At 46.8% G+C, this 12,168-nt stretch overlaps 2 long non-coding RNA genes across 10 annotated transcripts in view; one reads left to right on the top strand and one right to left on the bottom strand.

Moving 5' to 3' along the window:
• Window positions 1-12,168, top strand: part of LOC106509720 (uncharacterized) — an 85,325-nt gene that overhangs the window by 43,192 nt on the left and 29,965 nt on the right. For 3 of the 9 annotated variants that reach the window (XR_014841052.1, XR_014841048.1, XR_014841049.1), the window contains one exon: window positions 2,694-2,821. The exons of 1 other annotated variant lie outside the window; for it this stretch is intronic. This is a non-coding gene — a long non-coding RNA (uncharacterized LOC106509720). Of the gene's footprint in view, window positions 1-373; window positions 612-1,403; window positions 1,476-2,375; window positions 2,458-2,693; window positions 2,823-6,885; window positions 6,958-12,168 lie in introns of those variants that run through there. 5 more of the 9 variants (XR_014841054.1, XR_014841050.1, XR_014841053.1 and 2 more) reach the window with 5 other exon arrangements.
• On the bottom strand, window positions 51-12,075 carry LOC146404612 (uncharacterized). The gene is made up of 3 exons (XR_014841068.1): window positions 6,607-12,075; window positions 5,061-6,117; window positions 51-3,457 (listed from the first exon to the last, which is right to left on the bottom strand). It is a non-coding gene; the product is annotated as an uncharacterized LOC146404612 (long non-coding RNA).

The raw sequence follows: 12,168 nt of genomic DNA, 5'->3' as shown, positions 1-12,168 counted from the left end.
ACTCGTTTCTGCTGCGCCATCACAGCAACTCCCGATTTGACTTCTGATTGTTTCTTCTTGTGTAATCATTTCTGCCTCTCCCAGGGTGTCAGAGAGGAGAAGGGGAGAGACTCCCCATGTTCCCTCAGAGCAGCCCTGTTCCTATTTAACTCGAAATTCCGGCCTAAAATCCAGTTTTCCTTTTAGGTTTCTCCTTCATAACTTACAGTTCAGTTTCTGATACCCTGGTTTTCTGCAGTAAAAAGCAGACTTTAGGTTTCTCTACCAGTTGTGGAGTGAACCGGGTAGGGTGGCAGTTAATCTTGGACTGGCACTGAGTGCTTAATTGGTGCAGTTGAAGGTTCATAATATTTTTTTCTTTTTTGCTTTTAAGGGCCGCACCCTCGGCATGTGGAGATTCCCAGGCTAGGAGGTGAATCGGAGCTTCGGCTGCTGGCCTGCGCCACAGCCACAGCAACGCAGGATCCGAGCCACCTCTGCGACCTGCACCACAGCTCAGAGCAACAGCGGATCCATGATCCACCGAGCGAGGCCAGGGGTTGAACCCTCATCCTCATGGACACTAATCAGATTCATTTCTGCTGCACCACAGCAGGAACTCCTGAAGTTTCGTAAGTTTTGTAGATGTCCCTTTTTCGTTCTTTTTAATGGTTTTGAAAAGTTGGTCAGCCAGTGTAACAGGGGTTTGTGTGTAACATGGACCAACCTAGATTGTCTTTTGACTGGAGTAGCGAAACCCTCATCTGAGCCTTCTAAGGAGTCGGAGTTCAGGAAAGGACCGTCTTGGTGGTTAGAGAATGATTCAGGAGGAATTTCCTTTGTGGCTCAGTGGTTAACGAACCCGACTAGGATTCGTCAACTAGCTGTGGCAATGCCAGATCCTTAATCCATGGTGCTATATAGCAGGAATGCCACTAATAGCTGTATTAACTGACACAGATCTGAAAACCTGGGCTTGTACAAACAGACGGTTAACTCAGATTCCTTAGCAGATCCCAGTGGATCCTAACTTTGATCAGGCAACTCCTTATCTAAGGCCCTGAGTTCTGCTTGGGCAGAGTTCAGCCCTGTCTGCAATAGGTTTCTCCTCGGAGGGAGCTGTAATCACTTCTGATTTTTTTTATCCTTCTTTACTGGGGAAGAGGGAGCAGGAGGTGGAAGAGTCAGAAGAGAAAAAGAGGTAGTGTCCATGCCAGGCAGCTGAGGTGGCAGAGGAGGTGCCGAGGGAAGGCAGTGCCAGCGCAGCGGCTCTTTCACGTTCTGACAGTTTCAGCAGTTGCTTGTTGTTTCCTGCAAAGAAGGTGCTCTATCAGTTCCTCTTTTAGAGGTGTCTAAATCCCAATTAAAGTAAGAATTGCATTTGGTCTGTTTGATCTTTTGGCCAGCTTTTTCTGTTTGTGCAGAAATATCAATTTTGGGATATCCAGAGAACCCCAATTTGGCCATTTTAAGTGGAGATCTCTTCATATAATTAGGTAGGTGCTTGGAAATAGGCGCGCCTGAAGTAGCGTACATGAATCTGGCTGGGGTGTGTGTTGGAGGTTAGTTTTGTGATCCTCCTGTGTGTTTGAGAGACTCTCTTTCCTGTTTTAAGCTGACTCTACTGGGGGTAAACATTTGCTAATGAAACTGTGGTGAGCAGCGTGTTGCTTGTGGGCTCCACTCCGGGTGTCAGCCTCGTCGTCCGCCCTCTCACGTGGCTCGGTTTCTCCCTTGGGTGATCTGAGATCACTGTGGGTGCTCAGATTACTGACGGATCAGTTCTTAGGAGTGACCCCCTGGATGAGCAAGTCCTTCTCTGATGAGTGGGTTTCCCTTGGAGACACTGCAGGGTATGAGTCCTCTGCCTCCACCATTCCTGTAATTTCGAGGTTGCCTGCGAAAGCTGTAACTGACCAGGAGGGTCTTGTTCTTTTTCTTGGGAGCAGAAGCTCTCATGTGCTGTCTTCACTTTTATCCCAACAGATTCTATTCAGGCAGCCAAATTGAGGCAAAGCATCAGATCAGTCTCTTACCTGACCCCTCAGCCCAGGCCAATCAGCCTCCTTCAACTGAGCAAACCCTGGTCCCCCTCAGCCAGCCGCCACCCCAGCGCCTTTTGACTGTGTGGGCATTACCCATCAGCATCTTCCAGCCAGCTTCCCCCGCCCCAATGTCTGTCACCTCTGTGGGTATTTTCCTGGTGTCTTTCAACTAGGCCCCCTGCCCGGTACCTTTTAACTGGGACACTAGGTGCCTGGTAAACTCGGGATCATAAACCAACACAGGAAATCTGAGAAACAAGAAGGACACACCCAAATTTGTTTCGACCCCCCAGTGAGGTGGGAAGGTGCAAGGGGCTCCTGCTGTTACCCAGGCTCTGATTCCTTGTAAAGTTCAGGCGAAGGAGAGACGTCTGCCATGGGCCCCTTCGAGGTCGTCAAAACTGCCACCTGAAAAAGGCGCAGCGTGAGAGCCGTGAGTTAAGTTTTATTTGGGGCAAAATGAGGACTAAAGCCCGAGAGACAGCCGTTCTGATGGCTCTGAGAAAATGCCCCAGAGAGTTCAGGGGTGGGGTGAATACACGGAGGATTCTGGTGAGGGTGCGTGCGGTCAGGCACCCATTTTGGCAGGGGCTTGCTGCTGGTCTCGGGAAAGTCACTGTTGGTCACAGGGAGCAGATGCTACCATTGGGCATTTCACTGCTTTTCCAGACAAGGAGATGCAAGCACTGGGGCCACGAAGTCTTCTCGTGGAAGCATCCGACGCTCTGAAGACCCCTTCGGCCGGTTTTCTCCGGCGCAGAGGCCTCACTCCTGACCTCACCCCCACCTCCTTTTAGGTGAGTTGAAGCTTAGCCGCTTCAGCAGCACATGACTTTATCGCTGTAGAGGTAGGTGGCGAGCGTCAGAACTGGAGCGGACAACCTTCAGCCCAGGCCACTAAAACGTTCTGCATGTCAGCAGTGAGGCTGTTTCATGTTCTTATCGTTTGTGCGTTCATTGGAGCAGCACTTTCATTTTTAATTTATTATTATTATTTTTTGGCTGCCCAGAGGCCTGTGGAGTTCCTGGGTCAGGGATCAGATCTGAGCCGCAGTTGAGACCTACGCTGAACGTGTGGCAACCCTGGATCCTTTAAGCCAACGTGCTGGGCCGGGGTCCACCCCGCGTTCTGTGCTCCAGGGCCGCCGCAGATCCGGTTGTGCCACAGGGGAAGCTTTTAATTTCCCTCACAGCTTAGCTGTTTGGTGCAAGATAACTAGCTTTTGGCCTGTCCTGACTTTCAACATGAAATTTAATCATTTTTATTTAGCTTTTGATTTAAAGAGAGAGATGTGCAATTCTTCCTTTTACGTGAACACTTAAGAGGCCGGTGCAGCATTCTTAATTGGCCCAACACCAGTATTGTTTTGTCTCAGGGAATAGGGAGCCCTGAAGAGAAGCGGGGGCATGGCTGGTCTCTGGAGCAGTTAGAACTCATACGGTTTTCTTTGGAGTTCCCGTCGTGGCACAGTGGTTAACGAATCCGACTAGGAACCATGAGGTTGCGGGTTCGGTCCCTGCCCTTGCTCAGTGGGTTAACGATCCGGCGTTGCCGTGAGCTGTGGTGTAGATTGCAGACGCGGCTCGGATCCCGCGTGGCTGTGGCTCTGGCGTAGGCCGGTGGCAACAGCTCCGATTCAACCCCTAGCCTGGGAACCTCCATATGCCGCGGGAGCGGCCCAAGAAATAGCAGCAACAACAACAACAACAACAACAACAACAAAAAAAGAACTCACATGATTTTCCATTACGTTTGTGCTTTTTTATAGCCGTACCTGCGGCACATGGAGGTTCCCAGCTAGGGGTCGAATTGGAACTACACCTGCCGGCCCACACCACAGCCACAGCCACAGCCACAGCCATGCCAGATCTGAGCTGCATCTGCGACCTACACCAAAGGTCATGGCCATGCGAGATCCTTAACTCACTCAGCAAGGCCAGGGATTGAACCCATGTCCTCATGGATACTAATCGGGTTCATTACCGCTGAGCCACCAGGGGAAGGCCCAAGTTCGTAGTCTTATGGGTATAGTTCCTGGTGCCCAGAACAATTACAGTAGTGATATAAAAAATCACTGATCACCCAATACCATAAAAATGCAGTGTTTCCATTTTTTTCAGTTTTTAATGAATGCCATGTGGCCTGGAGACCTAAAGTGAGCAGAGGGTGCTGCCCAGTCGTGCCGACGCACTTGCTGGATGCAGGGCTGCGTCATTTGTAAAGAACAAAGTATGTGTGAAGGCAGCACGGCAGGGTCGCCTGCGTTAGGACCAACAAGGAGCCTCAGTTTATGGTGCGAGATGGGCCCGAGGTGGTCTGGCGGGAAGTAGGACGCAGGACTCGTGCTCAGTGATGCCTCCACCCCGTGGCTAATCTCTGCCTCCTGTTTCCTTCCGCCTTAAGTGAACCCAGCCTGAGGCCTCGACCAAGCCTTGATCTGTGTCACCTGACTGCTTGCGCAGATCTGGGCCTCAGGTATCTTCCAGCCCCTGGGGCGGGAGGTCCAGGTCTCAGGACACTTAGACTTTTGGGGGGGGGGGGTATTTTTTTTGCATTGAGATGAAATTAACATGAAAAACAATTTTTTTACAGTGAGCAAACTGACATTTGGCATATTAGTGTTGTACCATCGTCACCTCTGTCTGGTTCCAAAACATTTTATTACCTCAAAAGAGAACACTCCATTGTTAGTGATCAGCCCCATTCTCCTCTCCCCTCCGCCTCCGGCAGCCACTAGTGGGCTTTCTGTATTGTTCCATTGACCTGTTCTAGGAGGCTTCTTTTTTTCTGTCTTTTTGCCTTTTCTAGGGCCGCACCCGCAGCATATGGAGGTTCCCAGGCCAGGGGTCCAATCGGAGCTGTAGCCACTGGCCTACACCACAGCCACAGCAATGCAGGATCCAAGCCGAGTCTGCGACCTACACCACAGTTCACGGCAACGCTGGATCCTTAACCCACTGAGCAGGTCCAGGGATCGAACCCGCAACATCATGGTTCCCAGTCGGATTTGTTAACCACTGCGCCACGACGGGAACTCCTCTAGGAGGCTTTTTGTATCTGACTGATTTTACTGGGCTTAATGTTTTCGAGATTTATCCACAGTGTAGTGTGTGCTGTTACTCTTTTTTTGTGGCTGAATAATATTCCCTTGTATGTTTTGTCTGTCCATTTATCTTGGGTAGGCATCTATGGTTTTCCACCTTTTGGCTAATGTGAGGAATAATGCTGTGACCGTGGCATACAAGTGTCTGTAACGCTGTGACCGTGGTGTGCAGGTGTCTGTGGAGTCTCTGATTTTAGTTCTTTTAGATGGATTCCCAGAAACAGAATGCCAGATCACATGGTAATTGATACGACATTGAACTCTGTGAGTTGCTGCTAGATTTTACCATAGCAGCCACACCATTCTGCATTACCTGTTACAGTGTACAAAGATTCCGATTTCTCTAAGTGCTTGCCAACACTTTTTTTCTATTAAAAAAATTAGTAGCCTTCCTGGTGGCTGTGAAGTGGCATCTCACTGTGGTTTTTGTGGGCATTTCCATGATTAAGAATTTTGAGCATCTTCTTATATGCTTGCTTGTTGGCCATTTGTATGTCTTCCTTGGAGAAATGTCCACTCAGATCATTTCGAACTGGGGTGTTTGTATTTTTGTTGCTTAGTTTTAAGAGTTCTTTATGTATTCTAGATACTAGAGTCTTAGGAGATACATGACTTGTAAGAATTTTCTTCTGGTCATTTCTCCACGTTGGTAGTGTCTTTCTTTCTTTATTTTTGGCTGCACCCTCAGCATGTGGAAGTTCCTGGACCAGGGATCAAACCCATGCCACAGTTGTGGCCTGTGCCACAGCTGTGGCAATGCCAGATCCTTGATGGTGTCCTTACTTAGATGGACAAAAGTTTTGAATTTGATGAAGTCTGGTTTATGTGGGGCTTTTGTTGTTGTTGCTCTTACTGTTGATGTCACACCAGAGAATCCACTGCCAAATCCACGGTTCTGAAGAACAACCTGTTTCTTTCAAGAGTTGTGTTTAGGTCTTTCATCCGTTTTGAATAAGTTTTGTTTTTTTCTTTGCTTTTTAGGGCCACACCTGCAGCATATGGAGGTTCCCAGGCTAAGGGGTGAATCAGAGCTACAGCTTCTGGCCTACACCACAGCCACGCAGGATCTGAGCCACATCTGCAGCCTACACCACACCTCAAGGCAATGCCGGATCCTTAACCCATGGAGTGAGGCCAGGGATTGAACCCACAGCCTCATGGTTCCTAGTCAGATTTGTTTCTGCTGTGCCACAACTGGAACTCCTTGAGCAAGTTTTTGAATATGGTGTGAGATGAGGGCCTAACCTCATTCTTTTAAGAATTTGTTTTACGGAGTTCCCGTCATGGTGCAGTGGGTAACCAATCCGACTAGGAACCATGAGGTTGCGGGTCCGATCCCTGGCCTTGCTCTGTGGGTTAAGGATCCGGCATTGCCGTGAGCTGTTGTATAGGTCGCAGACGCGGCTTAGATCCTGCGTTGCTGTGGCTCTGGTGTAGGCGGGTGACTGCAGCTCCAATTTGACCTCTAGCCTGGGAACCTCCATATGCCGTGAGAGCGGCCCAAGAAATGGCAAAAAGACAAAAAAAAAAAAAAAAGAATTTGTTTTACAAATTTGATTATTTTATTGAGGTATAGTTGATTTACAGTGTTGTGTTAATTTCTGCTATACAGCAAAATGATTCAGCTTTAAAGTGATATATATTTTTCAAAAATGATATGTAATCTTCTTGTTTTTCCATCCTATATGTACTAGTTTGTATCCACTAATCCCAGACTCCCAATCCATCCTTCCCCTGACCCCTCTCACTTATGGCAGCCCAGAGTCTGTTCTCCATGTCTTTGAATCCGTTTCTGTTTCATAGATGTGTGCAACCAAGAGATTCCACAGGTAAGTGCTATCATGTGGCGTTTGTCTCCTTCTGACGTGACTTAGTATGTAATCTCTGCGTCTATCCATGTTGTTGCAGATTGCATCATTTCATTCCTTATGGCCAAATAGTACTCCACTCTGTGTGTGTGTGTGTGTGTGTGTGTGTGTGTGTGTGTGTACATACCACGTCTTTATCCATTCATCTGTCAAAGGACATTTAGGTTGTTTCCATGTCTTGACTATTGTGAATAATGATGCTATGAATATAGAAATGTATCTTTTTGATTTATAGCTTTGTCCAGATATATGCCCAGGAGTGGGATTGCTAAATCGTAAGGCAATTATATTTTTATTTTTTTCCTTTTTTTTTGGGCTGTTGCCTGGCATATGGAGCTCCTTGGGCCAGGGATCAGATCCGAGTTTCAGTTATGACCTAAGCCGCAGCTATGGCAATGCCAGATCCTTAACCTGCTGTGCTGGGCTGGGGATCGAACCTGCATCCCAGCACTCCCAAGTTGCCACTGATCTGGTTGCCTCACAGTGGAAACGCCTATTTTTGGGTTTTTGAGGAACCTCTGTACTGTTTTCTGTAGTGACTGCACCAGCTTACATTCCCAGCAGCAGTGCAGGAGGGTCCCTTTTCTCCACACCCTCTCCAGTATTTTTTATTTGTAGACGTTTTAATGATGGCCATTCTGACTGGTGTGAGGTGGCACCTCATTGTAATTTTGATTTCCATTTCTTTAATAATTAGCAATGTTTCCAAGTGCCTGTCTTATTTGGAGAAGTAGCTACTGAGGTCTGCCCGTTTTTCGATTGCTATGAGCTGTTTATGTATGTTGGAAATAAAGCCCTTGTCAGTCGCAGCATTTTCTCCCAGACTAGTTTGTCTCTTCATTTTGTTAATGGTTTTCTTTGCTGTACAGAAGCTTGTAAGTTTGATTAGGTCCCATTTGTTTATTTTTGCTTTTATTTCTATTGCCTTGGGAAACTGATCTAAGAAAACACAGGTATGATTTGTGTCAGAGAATGTTTTGCCTGTGTCCTCTTCTGAGAGTTTTATGGTGTCGTATCTTATTGTTAAGTCTTTAAACCATTTTGAGTTTATTTTTGTGTATGGTGTGAGGGTGTGGTTTACAGTAGCTGTACACGTTTCCCACCACCACTTGCTGAAGAGACTGTCTTTTTCCCACTGTATATTCTTGCCTCCTTCCTTGAAGATTGGTATGTGGGTTTACTTCTGGATTCTGTTTTTTCCGTTGATCTATATGTCTATTTTTTGCCGTTACCATGCTGTTTTGGTTACTGTAGCTTTGTAGTATTGTCTGAAGTCAGGGAGGATTATGCCTTATACTTCGTTCTTTTTCCTTAGTGTTGCTCTGGCAATTCTGGGTCTTTTGTGGGTCTATATAAATTTTAGGATTATTTTTTCTAGTTTTGTGAAAAATGTCATGGATAATTTGATAGGGATCAAATTAAATCTGTAGATTGCTCGAGTAGTATGGCCATTTTAATATTAGTTCTTCCAGTCCAAGAGTATGGGATATCTTTCCATTTCTTTGAGTCATCTTCAACTTCTTTGTTCATATTTTATAGTTCTTAGCATGTCTTTCATCTCCTTAGTTAGCCAACCTCCTTCTTTAGGCTCACATCCATTTCCCAGCACCATCTGAGAAGACTCTCCTTTCTCCATTGATTGGTCTATGGCCATTTGACCATGCATGGGAGGCTTTCTCTCTAGGCTCTGTTCTCTTGTATTGGCCTGTATGTCCATCCTGTGCCACTACCAGTTTCTTTTGTTTTGTCTTTTTGCTTTTTCTAGGGCTGCACACACAGCATATGGAGGTTCCCAGGCTAGGCGTTGAATTGGAGCTATAGCTACCAAGCCTACATCACGGCCACAGCAACACAGGACCCGAGCCTCCTCTGCAGCCTGCTGTAGGATCCAGCTCATGGCAACGCTGGATCCTTAACCCACTGAGCAAGGCCTGGGACCAAACCCGCAACCTCATGGTTCCCAGTCAGATTTGTTAACCACTAAGCCATGACGGGAACTCCGCCACTACCAGTTTTGATTACTATAGGAGTCAAAAGTGGAAGTGTGAGTCCTTCAACCTTCCTTTTCAAGCTTGTTTTCATTATGTGGGGCTCCCTGCAATTCTATATGGATTTGAGAAGTGGCCTTTATATTTCTACAAAAAGCGCCATTGGTTTTTCTTTTTTTAGGCTGCACCTGTGGCATGTGGAAGGTCCCAGGCTAGGGATTGAATTGGTGCTGCCATCTGCTGGCCTACACCACAGCCATAGCAACACCACATCTGACCTGCACGTGCAACCTATGTGTCAACGCAAGATCCTTAACCCACTGAGTGAGGCCAGGGATCGAACCCACATCCTCATGGATCCTAGTCAGGTTCTTAACCTGCTGAGTCACAATAGGAACTCCCAAGGCCACTGGAATTTTAGAATTTTGATAGAGATCTTTTTTTTTTTTGCATTTTTGTCTTTTTGCATTTTCTAGGGCCACTCCCACGGCATATGGAGGTTCCCAGGCTAGGGGTCCAATCGGAGCTGTTGCTGCCGGCCTACACCACAGCCACAGTAACGCGGGATCCGAGCCACGTCTGCGACCTACACCACAGCTCACAGCAACGCCGATCCTTAACCCATTGAGCAAGGCCAGGGATCGAACCTGTAACCTCATGGTTCCTAGTTGAACCACCGAGCCATGATGGGAACTCATGAGGCCTTTTTTTTAGGGCCTCACCCGTGGCATATAGAGGTTCCAGGCTAGGGTTCGAATCGGAGCTGTAGCTGCCGGCTGTGCCACAGCAACGTGGGATCCAAGGTGATTCTGTAACCTGTACCACAGCTCATAGCAACGCCGGATCCCTAACCTGCTGAGTGAGGCCAGGAATTGAACCTGCAACCTTATGGTTCTTAGTTGGATTCGTTTCCACTGCCCCACGATGGGAACTCCTTGATAGAGATTCCGTAGACTCTAGATACTTGTTAAGTATTGTCATCTTAACAGTGTTAAGCCAGCAAATCCACGGACACAGACAGACCCCTGGGCACCTTATTTAGGTCTTTGATTTCTCTCAGTGATGTTTTTATACTTTTTAGTGTACAAGTTGCTCACTTCCTCGATAAAATTTACTCTTGGGTATTTTATTCTTTTGGATGCTATTATAAATGGTATTTGTTTCCTTAGTTTCTTTTTCAGATTCATTGCTGGTATAGAAACAAATATGACTTTTGTATGTCAATCCTGTACCTGCACCTTTGCTGGATGAGTTTATTCGCTCCAGTAGTTTTTTGTGGATCATTATAGTTTTACTTATTCCCTGATAATTTCAAAGCCTTTGAATTACTTTTCTTGGCTGGACCTGCAATACAGTGTTGAACAGCAGTGCTGCACATGAACATCCTGGCTCTGGTCACAGGGAGAAAGGCGTTAAGTCTTTCACCGCTAAGTATGATGTGAGCTGTGGGTTTTTCCTCAATGCCTCTTATTATGTTGAGGAAGTTCCCTTTGATGCTTAGTAGGAAGGTGTTGGATTTTTTTTCTTTTGTCTTTTTTAGGGCCGTACCCACGGCACATGGAGGGTCCCAGGCTAGGGGCGGAATTGGAGCTGCAGCTGCCGGCCTCCACCACAGCCACAGCAGTGCGGGATCCGAGCAGCATCTGTGACCTACGCTACAGCTCATGGTAACGCAGGATCCTTAACCACTGAGCGAGGCCAGGAATCGAACCTGCAACCTCATGGATGCTAGTCAGATTCGTTTCTGCTGAGCCACGATGGGAACTCTGTTGGATATTCTGCAGAGGATTCTTCTGCGTCAGTTGGGATGATCATTTTTTTCCCCTGGCCCTGCATTCTGTTAATGTGCATTGCACTGATTTTCTTATGTTGGATGCCTCTGGCGTTCTGGGATAAATTCTCCTCCATCATGGCATATGATCTATGCTGATAGATTTGTTTCGCTAGTATTTTGTTGAGGATTTTTGTGTCTCTACTTATAAAGGATACTGGTGCCTTTGTCTGGCTTTGTTACCAGGATAACGCTGGCTTCATAGGATGAGTCAGGAAATGTCCTTCTTCTGATTTTTTGGGAAGAATTTGGAAAGCATTGTTAATTTGTCTTTAAATTCTTGGGAGAATTCAGTAACAAAGCCATCTGGTTCAATATTTTCCTCAAATGGTTTTTTTCTTTTTTTTTTTTCCCACACCTGCAGTGTGGGGAAGTTCCAGATCAGGGGATGGAACCTGCACCATAGGCAATGACCCAGGCCCTTAACGCACTGTGCCACAGGAGAAGCCCCATCTGGACATTCAACCCCCCACCTCTGTTGTTCGACATGTTAGGAGGAAATCACCATCCCTAGAAGTCACAGACAAAGCCCACAGTGGCCAGCATGGCCTCAGGGGCAGCCGCTCGGTTGTGTGGGGTCCTTAACTGCATTTTTCTAGGGATCAGGAGGAGGGATAGGAAGAAACAGAATGAGTCTGCAGGCTGAGAAGAAAGGGGACACCTGGAAAAGGCGGGAGGAGGAATGACAGCACGCATGTGTGTGTAGCAGGAAGTGGAAGGGGGCAGTTTCTTTAAAGAAATGCAATTAATTTTATTATCGTTGTACATCTGTCATCACAACCCAGTCTTACAGCGTTTCCATCCCAAACCCCAGCCCATCCCCTCACCCCCAGCCTGGCTGCGTTGGTCACCAACCATAAGCTTTTCAAAGTCTGGGTCAGTTTCTGTTCTGCACATAAGTTCATTGTGTCCTTTTTTTAGATTCCACATATAAGTGATAGCACATGATGTTTGTGTTACTGTCTAACTTCACTGAGCATAATTTCTAGGTCCATCTTTGTTGCTGCAAATGCCATTATTTCATTCCTTGTCATGGCTGAGTAATATTCCATTGTGTGTTTGTACCACATCTTCTTGATCCACTCCTCTGTCGATGGACATTTAGGTTGTTCCATGTCTTGGCTTTTGTATGTAGTGCTGCAGTGAACACTGAGGTACATGTGTCTTTTTGAGTCATGGCTTCCTCTGGATAGGTGCCCAGGAGTGGGACTGCTGGGTCCAATGGTGATTTTATTTTTAGTTTTTTGAGGAATCTCCATAGTGTTTTCCATCGTGGCTGCACCAATTTACATTCCCACCAACAGTGTGAGAGGGTTCCCTTTTCTCCACACCCTCGTAGCATTTATTGTTTGT

This window comes from Sus scrofa, chromosome 3, assembly GCF_054392235.1.
Source record: "Sus scrofa isolate SSC_HxYL_T2T_F1_AM1 chromosome 3, Sscrofa_HxYL_maternal_Yorkshire_Landrace_v2.0, whole genome shotgun sequence".
Taxonomy (NCBI): Eukaryota; Metazoa; Chordata; class Mammalia; order Artiodactyla; family Suidae; genus Sus; species Sus scrofa.
This window is presented reverse-complemented; position numbering and strand designations above follow the sequence as displayed.